Below are 21,761 nucleotides of genomic sequence, written 5' to 3' on the forward strand. Positions count from 1 at the left end.
ACCACGTAGACTTGCTGGGTCATGGTGAGCGATGAGTCCAGGATGAAGCCCATACTGCGTGTGTGGGTGGTGGGTGTTAGTGCGGTTCCCAGGGTGGCTGGCCACCAGGAGTCTTCCCATGCAGAGCTTTTAGAGCCCAGGATGAGGATCTCTGTTTTGTCTGAGTTAAGTTTGAGGCGGCTCTTCTCCATCCAGTTGGCGATGGCATGTAGTCCGTTGTGGAGGTTGGTTTTGGCGGTGGTGGGGTCCTTGGTGAGTGAGAGGATCAGCTGGGTGTTGTCGGCATAGGAGACGCTGTTGAGGTTGTGGGATTGGATGCTGTTGGCGAGCGGTGCCATGTAGATGTTGAAAAGAGTTGGGCTGAGAGAAGATACTTGGGGAATGCCGCATATGGTCTTGGTGGCTTCCGATTGGAAGGGAGGGATGCGGACTCTCTGAGTTCTGCCATTAAGGAAGGATGTGATCCAGTCCAGGGCCTTGTGGCGGATCCCGGCGTCATAGAGGCGAGTGCAGAAGGTGTGGTGGCAGATGGTGTCAAAAGCACCCGAGAGGTCCAGGAGGATGAGGGCCGCGGTTTCGCCTTTGTCGAGCATGGTCCTAATGCCGTCGGTTGCGGCGATGAGGACAGTCTTGGTGCTGTGGTCCCTCCGGAATCTGGATTGGGAGTTGTCCAGCATGTTGTTGTCCTCCAGGAAGCGAGTCAGTTGGCAGTTGACGATCTTCTCGATGACCTTCGCCGGGAAGGGAAGGAGGGAGATGGGTCGGTAATTCTTGAGGTCCTGGGGGTCCGCTTTGGGTTTCTTTAGTAGGGAGTTGACTTCGGCGTGCTTCCAGCTCTCCGGGAAGGTGGCGGTCTCGAAGGAGCTATTGATGATCATGTTGAGTTGGGGGGCGATGATGGGGCTCGCTTTGTTGAAGGCAAAGTGAGGGCAGGGGTCAGAGGGAGATCCGGATTGGATGGTGCTCATGGTTTTGATGGTGTCCTCGTCATTGATGTGGTTCCAGCAGAGCAAGAAGTTGGTGTGGCTGGGTGCGTTGGGGTTGGTGGTGGCTATGGTGGTAGTCGGGGGAGAGGAGTTGAATCTGTCATGGATTTCCATGATCTTGCGTTAGGAAGAAGGTGGCGAGGGGGTCGCAGAGTTCTTGTGATGGAGGGGGGTCGATGGAGCATGACCTTGGGTTGGTGAGTTCTTTGACGATGCCGAAGAGCTCTTTGCTGTAGTGGGCGTTGTCGATGCGATCTTTGTTGAAGGATCTTTTAGTGGTCCGGATGAGCTGGTGGTGCTTGCGGATGGCTGTCTTGAGGGCGGCATGGTTGTTCTCTGTTGGTATGTGTCACCCCTTCTTTTCAATTTTCCGGCACTCCCGCTTGGAGGCCCGACGGTCGGCAGTGAACTAGATGGCCTTGGTGCTGGTGCGAGTGTTGGAGGATTTCCTGAGCGGAGCGAGGGTGTTGGCGCAGTTGTCTATCAAGTGTCTGAGGTTGAGGGCGGCTGTGTTGGGGTCGGTGGTGCAGGGTGCAGGGGTCCGGGCGAGGGTGGAGATCAGTTGGTCTTCCAAGATCTTGTTCCAGCTGCGGCGGGGGATCTGTTGTGGGCGGTGGTGTCAGGTTTCTGGAAGGTGAAGTGCATGCAGTGGTGGTCTGTCCAGTGGAGTTCAGTGGTATGGCTGACGGTGACGTGGCTGCTGGCGGAGAAGACGGGGTCGAGCGTGTGGCTGGCAGAGTGGGTGGGCATCGTGACCAGTTGTTTGAGACCGAGGTTGGCGAGGTTGTTGATCAGGGCAGTGGAGTTGCTGTTGTTGGTGTTGTTGAGGTGAAAATTCAAGTCGCCGAGGAGAATGTAGTCTGTAGAGGCAAGGGCCTGGGTGCTGATTATGTCGGCGATGGAGTCACTGAACTGAGGTCGGGGCCTGGGGGCCTGTAGACAAGGGTTCTGGTGATGATGTGGATTTGGAAATGTAGGTGTTCAGCGGCATCGTGGATGTCATCAGTGTTAGTTGAGATTCTGTTGGTGTTCTTGTGGACTTTGGCGATTCCTCGTCCTGGTCTGTTGGTGCGGTCTCTGCGGGTGATCTTATAGCTTTCGGAGATGGCTATGGCGATGTCAGGGTCCGAGGAGGGACTCATTCAGTTTCAGTGAGGAAGGCAACGTCTGGGGAAGATTAGGAGAGTAAGTCCCAGAGTTCGACAGCGTGTTTGTGGATGGAGTTGGTGTTGAGGAGGATGCAGCTGAGCAGGTTGTGTGTGGTTCTGGTGTGGTGCTTGGCGGCTTGGGGGCAGATGAAGCTGCAGAACTGACAGGAAAAGGGTCTGTGTGTGTGTGTCTCAGTGTGACCTGGACGCAGGCAGTGGAGCAGCCTGGGTTGAGGGCGTGGAGTTCGTTGGCGCTGTAGTAGCGTCTGGCAGCACAGGGATGCGCTGGCCAGGAGGACTGGTGCTGTGCATGGTCCAGGCATGGACGGGTGCAAACAGGCTTGCCTCTGGCATGCCTATGGCACGCCAGCGGCACACCCACAGTGTGCGGCCGCGCAGCGGGAACCATTAAGAAGGGGAGGTGGGAGGGAGGAGCAGCTGGGAGGCGGAGCGGTGAATGAATGGGGTTGCGAGGGGGGCAGGGCCGCAGGGGGGCAGAGGCAGGAAAGAACGGCTTTAGAAGAGCCAAAAATGGGTGGAAGGGGAGCAAAGGCACAGAAAAGGAAAAAGACTAAACAAGCACAGAAAATGGCACAAAAGCAAAGACAGATACAAAGCAACACAAAATACTTACGGAAACCCACTAGACACCAGGGATGAGGCGCAGGCGGGTGCATGCGGGTGGTGGAGGGCCTTGAACTCGCAGCAGCAATGATGGCGGGGTAGAGGGCACGGGCACAGTCTGGTGGTACTGCGCAGCATGTGGAGCGAGCTCTTGACCTTAAACTCTAATTGGGCTTCTGTAACCCCATACTTGGTGAGTTGCAAGGACCCCTGACTAATTGTCTCAAGGTCTATTTCTTCAACATATCCTCAATTATGGGTGTTATTCTAGCCACTATCTCTAGGGTCAAATGATCGGGAAAACCACATTTGGCTTGACTGTGATATGGACTGATTCTACGCCTTTGATTTGTCCAGTTCCTTTTCCAGCAAGAAACCATACTTTTGTGGTCACAGTCTTTCTTACATCAGGGGGCAATTCTTCTATTGATACCATTGGATGAAGCCTACATTATCTTGTTGATCTAACTTGAATGCCATGTCCTCATCATGGGTTTGGAACTCTACTCCGTCTGGATTGTGCATTTTAATTTGCACAACAAATCTTGTCCTAGCAGGTTTAAAGAACTCAAGTCACACACAACAAACTTGTGCTTTTCTTTAAAATAAACTGTTGTTACAGGATCCTCTACTGAAATTGGATTTGTAATCTGTTTATTTGTAGTGCTCAAAACGTCAACCTTCTTTCCTGAGAGTGATACGTCTGGGACTTCTGCTATTTTAACAGTGAAACAGGTTGCACTGATGTCAATAAGAAATGGCATTTGGTGGCCATTTACCTAACCTTCTACAAATGGTCTTCTCTGGTCTACCTCTAAGACTGCGCCAAGCGTGCAATCTGCTTCCCTTCTCAGGCACCATCATTGTTAAGTGCCAAAGCCTAAGCTCTCACATTCAATGATAGGAAACTGATGGAACATTTTCTGGTTCTGGGCCTGAGCCTCAAATGAGTTCTTATTCACTCTGGGCATCTGATGCATGTTAATTTTAGGATTACCCACATTCTGCTGAATTGGAACTTGAGTTAGCACTGGCATTTTCTTTTCTTGAATGGGTATATTTTGCAGCTGTCAAACAATCTCAGCTTGATGTTTCACACCAACAGAACAATACCAGCACATACCAATGTAACTCAACAACTTCTTTGCATTCACACAGAGCTATAGTTTTCTGCAATATAAAAAAACTGTCTTTGTTTGTCCCTTTTTAAGAAAACAAACAGAACAATTCTACAGCGGGAATATTCAGGTTTTTTACACCTTCTGACTTTTCTCAATCAAAACATATTGACACACACCAATGAAATCCCAACCAGTGGGAAATCACCTAAATGAATGCAGTGTCACCTTTGTGCATAAGATTCCACTAACATTGACCAATATTAGTACAATCATAGGAAATGGTTACTGTCCTTGTCGAAAACTGCAGTCGACAACGTCTCACAATGCATTAGCAGGCAAGAAAACCAAAAGCATATAAGTACCAGCAACTCATAAGCTTCAATAATTCATTCAACATGCTTACACTAACACCAATACTTGAGTAAAACAACAATTATCAATAATCAATATTAATGCAGAATCCTGTTGATACTCACACCTCCAGTTCAATAACTGCTTCAATAATCTGCACTCCGTCAATCTTCAACCTCTGGCTTTGTGCAATAGGACATAGGCATTTACCTGTCTCAGGGCCAATTTAAATGACTACAGCTCGCTCCTCTTTCTCATAACTTAAACCGTTCTCTCACCACCAACTTTGATGCGGGACCTTAGTTAAATATTTGGTTTATGGTGCAATTTTACCAACTCATCAAATAAGCTGTCCTCTCTTGTCCTGGCTAACGGACATTGGACATCAGTGAGAATTAATTAGGAGCTGCAAATCAACTAGTCACAGTTTCAATTTCAATTTTCTTGGGAGTTGATGTGAGTTTCAAAGCTTTATTCAAATCACAAGTTCTTCAAGTTTAATCAGCAGAGTGAATATTAAATTTCATCACTTCAATTAAAACAATTAAGGCAAGCATAAATGGTCAGTAAAAAAACATTAGCATTTAGGCACTTTCCATAAAAGAAAATTGATATTCTAAGTTGGAGAATGATCGAAAAGCATCAGTTGAAATCCATAAAGAACTTCAAAATCGAGTTGTGAAAGCATGAGTTTTAACATCAAATCTCAAATAATAATCAGGGCATAACTCCCCATAATGAGAAATTCAAGAAACTTAGCAGAATCCCAGAGCAGCATAGATTCAGGCAGGGAAAATGAAAGGGTGTCTCAGAATGAGTCTGAGAAGTCTTTCAGGAAAGGGCTCTGCAGAAAATCAGAAAATGTATGATTTTGAATTTAAATCAACAAGTGGCAAATAACGGAATATAAGTCTTCAGTGTTTTGATTCTGTTCCGTATATATGCCAATTTTCAGTAGTCCCATGTTCCAATCTCAGCACTGCTCTACACACCAACCAGCTAATCACTGCATGACTCTTTTTGCAGCTCAGCCAATCTCAGCGTGATGTTTCACACCAACAGAACAATGCCAGCTTGTACCAATATGACGCAACTGCAAATAGAGTCCAGCCTACTCTAGGAACACACACTCATAGAGTTGCATATCAACATTCGAAACAAGTTGTTTCCATCTTTAGTCTGCTCATCCAATTAGCTTGTGTTGTCTTCATGGGGACAGGAAAGTTTCCATTGAGCGAGCAGTCACAAGACAATGGTCTACTGATATTGATAATCAAACAAAACATTTTGTGAAACATTTTGTAATAACACAGGGGAGTTTCCATAGTTAGCTTGGTATAAGAAAATTACAGTTCATGATTAGGCCTTTACATCACACTATTAGATCATATGTTTCTCACTCATTTCAGCTTAAAAACGTTTGGTCAGGTAGAAACATTCTGCAAAAATGAAGCTAAACATGTTAATACATTATTATATGCTATGAAAAGCAAGTCTATGGAAGGTCAGACTCTTACAATTTACTATTGAATCATACATTTCTTAACATGGCAGCTTTACTGACTATTATCATTACACATTCCTGACCCAGGTCAGATTTTGTAAAAGTGCATGTAAAAGTACATTCTTCAGCTATTAAAAATTAATTTGTGTAACTGTGAAATCTTAGTGCTCTCACATGCTTTTAAAAATATGGCATTTCATCTAAGGCCTAAATGGAATATCCACATGCTAATTGCATTAGTTTGCATTATTTACAAATGTTTTTGCAGTGTGTAACACAAAATTATGTCCCCCACCCCCGCAGAATGTCGTAACGGGCCCTTAAGTATCTTATATTTCAAGGGAGATTACCGCTGCAGTCAGACTTTTCATTTTGCAGTGTTCATGCAAACACATCTTTTGTATCTATATGAACTCTGCAGTGTGCAGGGCAGCCATCTTGGCCTTTCCAGCAAGCTCCTGATGGCAAAAGGAGGAAGGGGAAGCTGAGTGACAATCAATCTCAGGGTGTTGTTTGAAAACACAGGTCTCTGTGCACATGTGATTGGAGTAGTTCATCTGAGAGATACTAACACAGGCACAATCCTTTTTATTTGGCAGAGATACTGCACACGTCTCAGGCAGCATAGTATATCTACTAAAAAGGGGCTGTCAGGGTGAACATCAGTGCGTCCCTGAGGCCAATGAGAAGCCTCAAAGAGCACTGGGATCGGGACACCCAGCACTGTCCAAGGGTCTGATAGAGATATGTTTCCACTGCTATCATGAAGTTGGGAGAGGGTTCAAGGTGGCCTTCCACTTAAACCTTGCCCTGTTGCTCTGTCTGGCTCCTCATTAGGAATCATGGCTTGCTGATTTCAATATCCAACACTGGATACCTTCTCTGTCAAGGCGCCTCTGAGTTGCCACCAAAGGAAGAAAGCTAAGTGAAAAAGAACATTTTTTGTTTCTCTGTGCATGTATGAGTGAAGAGTGCGTATGAATGATTGTGTGAGTATGTGCAAGCATGTGTATGAGTGAGAAACAGTGAGTGTAAGTGTGTAATGATACATTTGTGTGTGAGGGGCCCCAAGAAAATTTTTGGAAAGAATGAGAAGCCATGGAAAGTATTATGCCCACCGCTTTCAGGGATCACCAGCTGCCACTGATGGTATCTGCTCCAGAGTCACCACTGTATCTTAGATTAGAACCATGGTTATCAGTAGTGCTGGACAAACGTTTGGTTATGTTTCTATAGTCTGGGAAGTCAGGGGAATGGTTTACTTCAAGTAGAATGAATAAAGGTCCCTGAAGGTACAAGAGGGTCTGTAATGCTAAATTAATCAATTTTGATCCCAGCAGTCTAAAAGCAGAGCTTCTGGGAGTGGTGAAAGAAGTGGCTAAGCATATGTTTTTTGTCTCTCCTCTGTCATTCATTGTGGAGAAACCAGGCAACAGAGAGGGGTTGGTGCTGACAAAAGTACATATGTAGATAAGAGTATGCTCCACCAAGCCTCTTCGCATGGCAGCATGAAAGTTCTCTTTGCATAGCATAGCTGTTTTTCACTTTGCCAGCTTTGTAATTTGCAAATCTTGTGAATGCTTCTTTTGAAATGCAGTGTCCAGTTCCTCTAGGCTTTGCAGCGTTTTACATCCATAGCTCCTATTCATGTAGCCTATCACCACTTGTGTACATTATATGACCTCCTTATAAGGTTTTATTAACAATAACCCACACGGGCCAGGCTCAAGATGTAGAGTGGATTTTGTTTTCTAAATTGTATTGAATGGATAGAAGTATCCTGCGACTGACATTGCTGTTGGCGGGTGGGGCATTATGATGCTGTTGTCTTCGATTTTCACCACGTAGGATAGAAAGGACACTTTCATGAAGCGTTTCTTTTCATTGCTAGCTTGCCTTTGGCAGGTTCAAAGGTTATAGGTGAGCATAAATCTGACTTTCCAAGACTCAAAGCTCAGTTTTGTGTCACATGATAGTTTCATGTCCTACGCGGGTGAGCGTTTAACCTTGCAACCAATGCCAATACAGGCATTTGAACAGTGACAAGTCTACAAGTTTGGTGGTTTCACATTGGAAATGTATTGAATAACGCCAGGCTAAATGTTAATGGGCGGCTGAGCTACGGCAGGTGAGAGAGCGCTTTAAGGCAAGTCTAAAGCACCAGAAGTAAGGAACAAAAGTAGAATATTGGTCACTGCTTCTGAAGTATGTGATATACCTATGAACTAGAGACATTCCTTGCCGTTTTTTGTTATTATTTTTCTGTGTCATCTACAATATAGTTAGGCTAAAACAACTTTTAGCTGATAACCACAGCTACAACACCACAGCAAAAGGATAAAGTTACCTCTATGGTGTCACAGTTACTCTTAGTATGCAGGCGTTTTCAGATTGACAAGCCATGGTTCTATCCGACACTTAAGGGCAGGGCCTGAACCTGGCTCTCTAGAAATTTTCATTTTAGAACTATTGCATGCTGGTACCGTGTACACAAGCACATGTTATATATGGGACGTCAACATTCCTGCACACATATTTGCTCTTTCCACTTTTCTTCAGTTTGTCCAAGGAGGCAATCAGTCTGTGTTTTATGACTGGTGTTAGAGAGTTCAGTAGAAGGTCGTTAATAATGGAAGAAAACCTACATACTTGAAGTAACGGAGCTCTCAAGTATTTTACTTTATTTTACTCTTGCAATCTTGCATTCCAATTCTCAGCCTGTGTAAAGAGTCAGAAACAACGAAGAAGGAGAACGACAGGTGGAAAAAAAGGCTCAATCTGAAAGCTTAGGTCTAGGAAAGACGTTTTTCAGAAATTGTGGACCACTTAAGCTTCACTGTGGGAGGAAACCTCTAGACAGAAGTCTTGATAGAATAGATGTGGTGAAGCCCACATATCCACCTGATAAATATTTCTGACTGTCACTTGCTTGGAGAATGCAGTCAATGCTGCCTTTGCCCCATTTAAGTTAGCCATTGCACCAGACGGAGATTGACTCTGTGCAGTGTGTGGTGATGGGTTATGCATGATATTATCCATCTAGTGTTGGGGATCTTCTCAGTTGCTTAGACAACTTCATTGCTGTTAAAGTTAAATGAAAGCTAGTCCTGCTCAGATGTAACTCTGAGAGAACCTTTAAGATATTGAAGGTTGACGCCAAAGAACCACAGAGAGGGCCAGAAGTTTACCTAAGTGCCAGACCAATTTTAAAAACACAAGGAAGATAGTTCTCTCATAAAAGTAATTTCAGGTCAGAGGTTGCAATAAGCTCAAAAGGCTTGTGCATCATCCTGGAGTTGTAGTCTCAAAAGCAGCATGCACAAACTCATGAGTGTCACCTGACTGTCTTCTTCACAGAGAAGATTCAGATTTCAGTTGCCCCCTCCATCTAGCTCAATGTAAATCTGTGTATGGGACCATCTACACGCTTGTTTTGACCACGTGGTGTGGTAAAGACATAACATCCTCGATTGTGGATGAAAGCAGACTGATGTTTTTTGTCAAAGCTCAGTGACATAACCTCAGCCGTAAGCTGCTGTATTGGGGTTGAACCTCTTGTTGCAGCTACACACAACAAAACACCCACACACACACACATCCACACTTCCCCCACAGGAGAGGAGACAGGCTAGACTGTTTTGTCCTGTCTGCTTCTTAGCAGAGCAAGAGGAAAGCATTTGTTTTCACAAGACCTGAGAACTTATCATCCTGAATGAACTAAAATATAAAACAAATTGATGTACCCACCACTGCAAAAGAGGTCTTAGTCCAAGATCTCTGCTCAGCAGTCAAAAAACCCTGGAGGTCTGCGGGGGGGGGGGGAAGGAAACCAGTAAAGATGAGAGAACACAGCTGTTACATGTGCACAACATTTAGCATTTTGGTAAAACCTAGAACTGCATTCTGTTGTCACTAAAGATATTTAAGTTTGCTTTAGGGAGTCCTAAGTAAAACAACATTCAATAATCTACTTGGAAAGGTTATTTACGGTCGTTATCAAGATGTGTTTAACTTTTGAAATGAAAAGCATAATCAGTCTTAATATTTAATGTTGGCCCCAACAGGTGTTTACTCCAGTTTAGAGATTAGAAGACAAATGTACATCTTTTAAGGAGCCCTGTTTATTAGTACTGTAAAAAAAATGGGAACACACACTCAACATTTCCGGTCAGAAACCTGGATTCCAGAGAGAAATGTTACTGTATATAATGACCCATGTCATGCTGCACTTCAGTGCCAAGAAGTTAATTTGCATCTACTGCACAGGTGGCAACAAATAGTTGGTGTTACTGATTATTTACGATTAGATAAGTCACTGTGTATAAAGTTCTGGGTGTCATCTGCACATGTGATAATGTCCATCTCATTGCTAAGGATTACTAAACCAGCAGGCTGAATTAGCTGTTAAAACGAAGGTAGATCAACATGCGACCCTGCAGAACATTGCAGGCAAAGGGTGGAGGAATGAGTCAGAATGAGCTTAGAGCAAAGGAACTAACTCCAATATTTTCCTTCATCTCACATTAGGCAAGTGGTTCAGCAGAATACAGCTTTGAGTGCTGAAGAGACACTACACTAGTTGTTCACACCTTAGTGAACCTCAGAGATAAGTGTTAAAATAACTGATTCTGTGCATCTGTAAGACCTAAAGACTCCTTGCTAAGAATTTACAGCGTATATCACTACTGCCCAAATTACCTAATATAAGTAATTTAAAGGTATTAAACCAGCCACAAACAAGGGTGTCTGTAATTTCACACAAAGACCACCGTCCACATCTAATAAGTTTGTCTTAGTCACCAGCAGTGAGGATGTCTGATTGTGTTAGTTGTTGGCACTGTGAAGTTGTAAGTAGAACACAGAAAACCACCGGGACCTTCTTATTTTGGGTATGGTTTGAAAGGGGGTCTGACACCATTAAATATAACCCCTTCGCTGCCAGGCCTTTTCCCCCTCAGGTGCCAGGCCTTTTTTTGGCAATTTGGGGCAGTTCGCGCTTAGGCCTTCATAACTTTTTGTCCATATAAGCTACCCACTCCAAATTTGTGTCCTTTTTTTCCAACATTGTAGGGATTCTAGAGGTACCTAGACTTTGTGTGTTCCCCTGAAGAAACCAAGAAATTAGCCAAAATACAGCAACAATTTCGTTTTAAAAAAGAAAATTAGAACAAAGGGCTGCAGAAGAAGGCTTGTGGTTTTTTCACTAAAAATAGCATCAACAAAGGGTTTGCGGTGCTAGAATCACCATTTTCCCAACTTTCAGGAACAGGCAGACTTGAATCAGAAAACCCAATTTTTAAACACAATTTCGGCATTGTGCGTTCAGCCTCCTCCCAGTTAGTGACAGAAATGGGTCTGAAACCAATGCTAGATCCCAGGAAAATCTACATTGCTGAAAAGAAGACAAAATTCTGAATTCAGCAAGTGGTAATTTGTGTAGATCCTATAAGGGTTTCCTACAGAAAATAACATCTGAAATAAAAATAATATTGAAATTGAGGTGAAAATAACAGCCATTTTTCTCCACGTTTTACTCTGTAACTTTTTCCTGTGATGTCAGATTTTTTAAAGCAATATACTGTTACGTCTGCTGGACTTTTTTGGTTGCAGGGACATTTAGGTCTTGTAGGTTCACAAGAACCCTAGGTACCCAGAGTCGATAAATGAGCTGCACCTTGCAATGGGTTTGTATTCTATACCGGGTATACAGCAAATCATTTGCTGAAATATAAAGAGTGGAAAATAGGTATCAAGAAAACCTTTGCATTTCCAAAATAGGCACAAGATAAGGTGTTGAGAAGCAGTGGTTATTTGCACATCTCTGAATTCCAGGGTGCCCATACTAGCATGTGAATTACAGGGCATTTCTCAAATAGATGTCTTTTTTACACACTGTCTTATGTTTGGAAGGAAACAATGTAGGGAAGGACAAGGGGCAATAACACTTGTTTTGTGATTCTGTGTTCCCCCAAGTATCCCGATAAAAATGGAACCTCACATGTGAGGGTAGGCCTAATGCTCACAACAGGAAATGCAACATGAACACATCACATTTTTACATTGAAATCTGACGTGTTTTTTGCGAAGTGCCAAGCTGTAGATTTTGGCCTCTAGCTTAGCCGGCACCTAAGGAAACCTATCAAACCTGTGCATTTTTTTAAACGAGACACCTAGGGGAATCCAGGATGGGGTGACTTGTGGGGCTCTCACCAGGTTCTGTTACCTAGAATCCTTTGTAAACCTCAACATTTGATTAAAAAAACACCTTTTCTCACATTTTGGTGACAGAAACTTCTGTAATCTGAGAGGAGCCACAAATTTCCTTCCATCTAGCGTTCCCCGAAGTCTCCTGATAAAAACGGTACCTTAATTGGGTGGGTAGGCCTAGCGTCCATGACAGGAAATGCCCCAAAACACAACGTGGACACATCACATTTCCCAAAGAAAACAGTCCTGTTTTTTGCAAAGTGCCTAGCTGTGGATTTTGGCATCTAGCTCAGCCGGTACCTAGGGAAACCTACCAAATATGCAAATTTTTAAAAACTAGAAACCTAGGGGAATCCAAGATGGGGTGACTTGTGGGGTTCTCACCCGGTTCTGTTACCCAGAATCCTTTGCAAACCTCAACTTTTGGCCAAAAACACACTTTTCCTCACATTTCGGTGACAGAAAGTTCTGGAATCTGAAAGGAGCCACAAATTTCCTTCCACTCAGCGTTTCCTCAAGTCTCCAGATAAAAATGGTACCTCACTTTTGTGAGTAGGCCTAGCTCCCGTGACAGGAAATGCCCCAAAACACACAGTGGACACATCACATTTTCCCAAAGAAAACAGAGATGTTTTTTACAAAGTGCCAAGCCGTGGATTTTGGCATCTAGCTCAGCCGGTACCTAGGGAAACCTACCAAATATGCAAATTTTTAAAAACTAGAAACCTAGGGGAATCCAAGATGGGGTGACTCGTGGGGTTCTCACCCGGTTCTGTTACCCAGAATCCTTTGCAAACCTCAACTTTTGGCCAAAAACACACTTTTCCTCACATTTCGGTGACAGAAAGTTCTGGAATCTGAAAGGAGCCACGAATTTCCTTCCACTCAGCGTTTCCTCAAGTCTCCAGATAAAAATGGTACCTCACTTTTGTGGGTAGGCCTAGCTCCCGTGACAGGAAATGCCCCAAAACACACAGTGGACACATCACATTTTCCCAAAGAAAACAGAGATGTTTTTTGCAAAGTGCCAAGCCGTGGATTTTGGCCTGTAGCTCAGCCGGCACCTGGGGAAACCTACTAAACCTGTGCATTTTTGAAAAACAGACACCTAGGAGAATCTAAGATGGGGTGACTTGTGGGGGCTCTCACCAGGTTCTGTTACCCAGAATCCTTTGCAAACTTCAAACATTGTTAAAAAAAACACCTTTTCCTCACATTTCGGTGACAGAATGTTCTAGAATCTGAGAGGAGCCACAAATTTCCTTTCACCCAGCATCCCACCACGTCTTTCGATATAAATGGTACCTCACTTGTGTGGGTAGGCCTAGTGCCCGAGAAAGGAAATGCCCCAAAACACTATGTGGACACATCAAAATGATCAAATACTAAACTACCTGTTTTTGATTGGGGAGGGGATCTGCGTTTTTGGTCCTGGGCTCAGCAGCCATATGGGGAAGCCTAACAAATCCAAACATTTCTGAAAACTAGATGCCTGAGGGAAACCAGGGAGGTGTGACTTGAGTGAATCCCCAATGTTTTTTTACTCAGAATCCTCAGCAAACCTCAAATTTAGCTAAAAGAAATCGATTTTTTCCCACATTTGTTTGTGGAATCACTGTGCCGGGACAAATTTCCTACCACCTAACGTTCCCCTCAGTCTCCCGGTAAAAATGATACCTCTCTTGTGTAGGTGGGCCAAGTGCATGTGACATGGAAGAGCCAAAAACATGTCGAAATTGAGAGGAAACCAAAGAGGGTCAAGAAGGGCAGTTTGAAAAGAAAACATTTTTAGGCCAACAATTGCAGCAGAATTTTTATTGATATTGATGAGACAATGCTGGGTGGTAGGAATTTTGTGGATTCCTGCAGATTCCGGAAGGTTCTATCACAAAAATGTGGGAAATGTGTGATTTCCAGCAAAGGTGGATGCTTGCCGGGCATTGTGGGTAAGAAAATGGTGAGGGGTGCATGTGAAGCACACCACCCTGGACTCACCCAGATGTTTAGTTTTCAGATGTATCTAGATCTTGTGGATTTTTCTACATGGCAGCATCCCAAAGTCCAAAAAGTGCAACCCTCACCATTCCAAGTGGGAAGATTTTGAGAGATAGCCAAGCTCTCATGGCCCAAATCTAAAACCAAAACACAAAATAATCAAATTTCCTCTTGCTTGCTGTGGGATAAGATGTTTTAGTGTGTGGGGGAGAGCTTAAAGACTGTTACCCCCTTCAGTTGGGATGGGGGCACAACCATGCCCATACTGGTTGGTAGCCACCACCACACTATTTTTTTTTTATTCCCTGGCATCTAGTAGACTATCTGCCTCCCCCGGGTGTGGATCGAGGGTAGTTGCCTCATCTTCCCACTTGTGGGCGGAACAACTTCGGTCCCATTTATTTGGGGTGGGGGTATGGCCATAACTCCACTCTCTTATTTTGAAAGATGAGCCTTCCAAAAATAGACCGATCTGCCCCCACGGGGGGCAGATGTGGTCAACAGTAATGTGCCCCCATGGGGAGCAACCCTTGCCCAAGGGGCTGCCCCCCAAACAAAACACACACATACACACACACACCAATCCCTAGTGCCTAAGTGGTTTCTGTGTCCCCCGGGGGCAGATGGGCCTAATAGAAATATTAGGAGTGTAGAAATGGCCTAAAATTAATTTGCCCCCCAGGGGAACGACCCTTGCCTAAGAAGTCGCTCCCCTTGCGTGAAATTGACACAAAAAAATCAAAATTCTGGTGTCTTGTGGTTTCTGCCCCCCTTGGGGGCAGATTGGCCTAATAAAAATAGGCTGAAATCGCCTAAGTACAATTTTCCTCCAAGGGAAGCCACTCTTGCCTAAGGGGTTGCTCCCCATACATAAAAATATAAAGTAAATAAAAAAAATATATATCCCAGGTGTCTAGAGGTTTCTGCCTCCCGGGGGAAGATCGGCCTAATTATAATAGGCTTATCTGCCCCCGGGGGGCAGAAAAGACCTAAAAATATTTTTCCCCCCAGGGAGCGTCCCTTGCCCAGGGGGCCACTCCCCTTATGCGTAAGTGTAAAAAATAAATTCCCTGGAGTCTAGTGGTTTCTGCCCCCCTTGGGGGCAGATTGGCCTAATAAAAATAAGCTGATCTGCCCCCAAAGGGGGCAGAAATGGCCTGAAAGTCATTTTACCCCACGTGGAGCGACCTTTGCCTAAGGGGTCGCTCCCCACATAAAAAAAATAAATAAGTAAAAAAACAAATTATCCCTTGTGTCTAGGGGGTTTCCGAAATTGCCGAAAAATAATTTGGCTCCCTGGGGAGCGGCCTTGCCCAAGGAGCTGCTCCCCTTATGAGTAAGTGAAAAAAAAAAAATCCCTGGTGTCTAGTGGGCATTTCTGCTGCCAGATTGCAGCGCGATCGGGAAGCAGAAATGCTTGCAGAGACATGAAAGGAAAGCTTCCCTTTCATGCCTCTGCCTTCCCCCTTCTCCCATGCTTCCAGTGCGATGGGAGGTGACCTCTGATGAGGTAGGCACGCAATTGCGTGCTGACATCATCAAACGTCACTGGGAGGTCAGGGGGTCAGGGGTGGAAGGGGAAGCGATTCCCCTTCCGGCCCTGCCATGGGGATGGGGGCGCGGCCCTCAGGGGGAGCGCTGGCACTTCCCTGAGTGCCAGTACTAGGACGTAATGGTTACATCCGTGGCGCCTCAGCGCCGCACCTCCGGACGTGACCATTACGTCCTTGGTGCCCAAGTGGTTAATATTTTGAGCTGTACAACGTATTTTGAGAGGGGTTTTGAAACTCCCCCATTTTCAAAAAGATACAGGTAGGCCTGAAATAGAGGGCAAGATGTGTGCACAGCAGCTTGGGGCATGGACCAGTAAAAAGCTGTGATCTCAAAATTTAAATGGCAGTATGACAACCTGTGTTATTTGTAAGGAATACCACTTCTGACAGTCTGCAAACAATGGCAAGCATTTATAATAGTTGCTATGGTGCGAGGGGAAGGTAACCAGATAATGTACATTTTGAGGTATGCTCCACACGCTCTGTTCATGTGGTGAATGCAAAGTACAAATCCAGTTTATTTTCCACCAACTCCCACCCTAGAATGTTCTGTAGGAATGTACCCTGAATAATAGAACTCATTTCACCACTTGTTTATGAGTAAATAGCATGTTGTAGACACTCAAAATCTGTAGCATAAAATACAGGTTCAATGCAGCAGAAAATACAGGTTGGATGAAAAGTGCAAAGCTGTTAAAAAGCTACAGCTACACATTCAAGTGTCTCTCTGTTATGAGGGGAAACATCTGTGACAAAGCAGTTTTAACCACAGAGTGCCTTTACAAAGTATATTTTTCCACACATGGATTTTTTGTTGATGTGTGTGTATATTACTATATTAACCAGTGGCGGTCGCCACAGAGTATTATAATTAGGATTATTTTTCCAAAGAGATGGCCTTTTTTGATTTGCTAATAACTTTGCGCAGTTTGATGAATCTTCATGCAACTTTCTAAAAAGGCAAATTCACTTCAGCTGTTTCCTGAAAAGATTTGGTGTGATTCGTCAAGTGGGAGCCAAGAAAAAAGGTTGGTCGCAACAGCTAATTTCCATATGGATTTTCCATAGACTTCTTTAGGCAGGTCTACAGCAGAACCTGCTTAACAGAATTACACCAAGCTGGGCAGGAATCTAGATCTTGGTCCACAGATTGAGCTTTTTGTAATTTGGTGTACATCTCTTCAGTAGTTTTTGAGAAATTAAGGTTAGAAAACATTTGTATACCTAGATGGCTGGGTCAACTAAATGCTCTTGAGAGTTTCAAGGGAACTCCAGTTTAAAAATCAAATGTTCTGATTAGCCCAAGGAGCTTTTATTCTTGTGGGCCATCTCAATCCTGAACATGTGTTTGCTCCCATCATGCTGGAGCATTTTCAAACCTCCAGCCAAACAGGAATAAACAGTAAGGGTCATATTTACAAGAAATGATGCATTGCTACGCTAAGGCAGTGATGCCGTAAACACTCTGGCACCTCAGTGAAAAATCCTTACAACACCATAGATGCACCATATTTACATTATGGGGCTCGATGGCGCAAGTTCCCAAGGATGCGTCAGAAATTCTGACGTATCAGTGGGAAGGATGCTGCAAGGGAACCGGCCCAAAAGTGGTGCTTTGCTGTAGTTGGTCATAAAATTGACACAACTACAGCAGTGCATCAGAAAGAGTCGGTGCATCAGTTTCGACTGATGCAAGTAGACTACTGTATATTGACCAATATGTAGAGCATCACAAGGTGTAAAACTCACCTTGCACTTCATTACATTGGTCCTGGATGTCACGCATATAAGTGCCATAGTGTATTTATGTGTACCACTATGCCTATGTATGTGTGACATGTGCCATTAATAGTATGTAATGTGTGATTTACTGTGTTACCTACCTTATGTGTGCACTTACCTGTAGAGGTGATGTGACTTAATTGCAGATTACACTGTTTCAAGTCACTTGAACTGTTCACATTCCTCTGCAATGGTAAATGCGTCATTCTTAGGCCTGGTTTTTAGAGGCTTTGGAATTTTGACACATCTCAAGTGCAGTGTCTCACTTTCCGACAAAGCGCAACTTCTGGAAAAAGTCATAAATACCACTGCCTCAGTTTTATAGAGGATTTTATGAAGGCACAAACTACCTTGCATATATTATTTCTTACGCAATGCAGACAATTCCAATGAAAGAAAAAACAAACACATTCTAACGAAAAGTGATTCACCTACCTAGATGCATTGCTTTGTAAATATGGAACAGAGAAAGCACTGCCTGTGCGTCAGAAAAAGTGATGCACTGGCGGCACAAGCTCCTTGTAAATATGTCCTTATGTTTGCTCCCAGCCAGCAGGAGCCTAAATAATTCTCTCAATGTAACCAGACTTGTTCAGTTTTCTTTCCCCCACTGATGAGGACATGGAAACAGAACAACATATTGCTTCTGCCTGGAGGAGGCAGCATAAATAGCTACTCCTCACAGGCAGGAGCAATGCTGTTCCCCCAAGATGAGATGAGCCAACTGGGACTGTGGGGGCTCTGATGCTTCTCCCTCAGCCCCAATATTGGGCATTGTGTTTGCCCAGGGTGGGCACCAGCTCACCCATCTATGTTAAAAGTCGGTCCCAAGGAATGAGGTTCCTGGGACCAAAATAGGCTCATACACCCACATACAGTTCTAGTCATACGCTTATGCAGCAACTAACAAATCCACTCAGACCCTCATGCACCCACTCACAGACCCTGTCAGACACTGTCACACCCACTCACAGACCCACTCAGACCCTCACACGCCCATTCACAGACCCACACATCCACTCATATACCCTTATAGATACTGATGCGCCCACTCACAGACCCATCCAGACCCTCACTAATCCACTGAAACCCTCATGCACCCACTCACAGACCCACTCAGACACTGTCACACCCACTCACAGACCCACTCAGACCCTCACAAATTCATTCACAGATCCATACAGACACTGGCACATCCACGCATACCCACTGAGACACTGATGCACCTACTCACAGATCCATTCGGAACCTCATGCACCCACTCACAAATCCACTCAGACCCTCATGCACCCAGACACACTCACACACTAATGCACCCACTCACAGACCCAGTGAGGCACTGATGCCCCCACACACAGACCCACTGAGACACTCAAACACCCACTCACAGACCACTCTGAGCCTCATGCACCCACTCCCAAGTCCACTCAGACTCCCCTGCACCCTTTCACAGACCCACTCAGACACTAACACATCCACTCACAGACCCACAAAGACCCTCATGCACCCAGTCACAGACCCATTTAGACCCTCACGCACCCACTCACAAATACACTCAGACCATAATGCACCCACTCACAGACCCACACAGACACTGTTGCACCTACTCACAGACCCACTCAGAGCCTCACACGCCTATTCACAGACCCACAAAGACACTGACACATCCACTCACAGACCCACTCAGACAGCGATGCACCCACTCATGGACCCAATCAGAACCTCAAGCACCCAGTCATAAATCCACTCAGACTATTATGCACGCACTCACAGACCCATTGAGGCCCTCATGCACCCACTCACTGTGACACTGATGCACCCACTCACAGACCCAGTGAGACACCGATGCATCCACACACAGACCCACTGAGACACTCATACTCCCACTTTTGGACTACTCAGAACCTCATGCACCCACTCACAGACCCACTTAGACACTGATGCACCCACTAAGACAGTGATGCACGCCTTTGCACACCAAGGCAAAGACACTCACAGTTACTTCCACCCCCGATACACCCTCTTACACCTATTTTCGCTCCCAGAGAGATAGGCTATGTACCACTCTCTTCTGCCTTCTACGGCAATGGTTGGATTATTGTATAGTAATGAAAATTACTATATGTTAAATAAACATAGAAATTCACTGAAAAATCTAAGGTTATAGGGACTTTATAGTTAGGAAATAGAATGTGAGTGACTAAGTATGTGGCAGTAGTTGTATTTCTCTGTCACTGAGTGTTTTAGCATTTACATGTGTGGTGATCAATGTCAGTTCTTGTAAGAGTTTGATTCGGTGTATGAGTGGTTCTGCGAATGACATCAGTGATGTCTTCAGTGATGTCATTTGAGATGTCATCAGTGATGTCACTGACTATTTCATGAGTGATGTGATATGTGATGCCATAAGTAGTGCACAACAGGTGTGCAAGTTATAGTTAGCTCAGGTAACTATAACTGCTGAATTTCTTGTGGAAGTAAATTCAGGACCTCACTATAACACCCCTGTACCCTTTAGTTTTTTTAGTGAATTACTAAGGTTTTTTTAAATTCTATTTTCTAAACATAACTTTCCTGTAACATTTGTTTTTTCAATGAATATACATATCTGTAACTAAAACGTTTGCCTTAAGGTAACTATAACTCGTGCTCCCGCCATGTATTTGATTAAAGTCCCGGGGAGGTGGTGGTCCCAGTGCTGGAAAAGGGGGCTGTATTTGATTAAAGCCAAGGGGAGGTGGGGTGGTTGCTGGGGATGTGTGGGGCCACACAGACTCAGCATGTATTTGACTAGAGCCCTTGTAGATGGCGGTTTCCTGGGCTGCGGTGTGGCATGCAGGCCCCCTGCATTGTATTTGAATAAACACCCAGGGAGGTGGCCTGGAGCTGTGGGGGGACACACAGCCCTCCCTCACAAAACTGATTGTTTGCCCTGGGGAGGTGGTGGTCATCAGGGCTGCAGGGGGCTGTGCGGCTCCTCTGCACGTAATTTTAGATTGGCCCTGGGGAGGTGGTAGTCCCTGGAGCTACATGGGGGCCACCCCCCCCCACATACATAAATAATTTAGTCCTGCGAAGGTGGCAGTCCCCGGGGCATAAAACTGCTCTAGGAGATGGCCCCCTTGTGCCTCCTGCCTAAATTCTATATGCCCCTGGGACCTGGCCACCCCAGGGCTTCTTAAAAACAAACACTAGAGTCTCTGCTTGCTTGTTTTTTCCAGCAAAATTGTGACATTGTCACAAAATTGCGGCAATATTTATATATATTTTTTTATTGTTCTTACACCCTGGTGTGGTCCCTCTGGGAGCCGAGCACCAAAGCTAAAGGGTCAGTGTGTACCCGGGCCCTGTTTCTTATTTTTTTCCTTTTTTGGTGGGACTTAGCTGAAGCTGAGTCTCAAGATGGCTGCCAACACTTCCTGGTTGAAGTGTTGGGAGCCTATCAAAGCTCTGCAGTTCTCTGCATGAAATTGTTATTATTCCCAAATTCTTCACGGCCACGGCTTTACAAATATAGATTTCCTTTAACTTTTCAACAATTACTGAGCAGATTTAAACCAAATAACAAAAAGCACAATCTGCATACTGAAAGCTGCCTTGCTGCCAAATTTTGTGTATTTTCGTCCAGTGGTTTAGGCTGTGTGTTCAAACCTCTTATGGGAATCAACAGGGGAAGCACATATTTTTTTACCCCCCCTTTCTCATCCCCTGCTTGACAGGTCAACCCCAAAAAATATCCGTACGAACACGAATCACAAGCACACTGTTTTTAGAACATTTTGTGAGGATTCGTTAAATGATACCAAACATGTTGGCAAGTCACAAAAAGCTTTTTCTACAACTACCTACTGACATGCATATATATATAGATATCTATATATATATATATATATATATATATATATATATATATATATATATATATATATATAGATATATATTACCTAGTGGCAGTCACCACTAGGTAGCTATAGTTTAGACCTAATTTCTATAGAAATAGCTGTTTTTGACTTGCTTATATGTTTTGCGATGGTTGACAAATCTTCACAAAATGTTCACAAAACCTTTGACGCTCAGGTCGGCTGCTAGAAAGTTTCAGGGTGATCCGTCAAGTGGGATATGAGAAAAAGGGGGGGTCCAAAATGTGTTTTCTCCATTCAACTCAAGGGAGGAGAGATGTGCTTGTTGACATGACAACTTAGATAACCCAGACAGCAGAGATATTGGGCTATAGTTGCTTAGGATGGCAGGGTCTAGATTGGATTTCTTAAGAGTGGCGTGACAATTGCATGTTTCCATTGATGGGATACAAGCCCACAGGATAAGGAAAGTTTAAATATCTCTGTCAATGTGGGAGTAATGACATCGGACCCGTGGTGCAGAATATGCAAGGGAGCAGGGTCGAAAGGCAAACCTGATTTTACAGTGGTTAGGAGGTCCTGAACTGCATCTACAGTAAGATGGGATAAAACCAGGTTATTGAGAGGATC

The sequence above is a fragment of the Pleurodeles waltl genome, chromosome 1_2, assembly GCF_031143425.1.
Source record: "Pleurodeles waltl isolate 20211129_DDA chromosome 1_2, aPleWal1.hap1.20221129, whole genome shotgun sequence".
Classification (NCBI taxonomy): Eukaryota; Metazoa; Chordata; class Amphibia; order Caudata; family Salamandridae; genus Pleurodeles; species Pleurodeles waltl.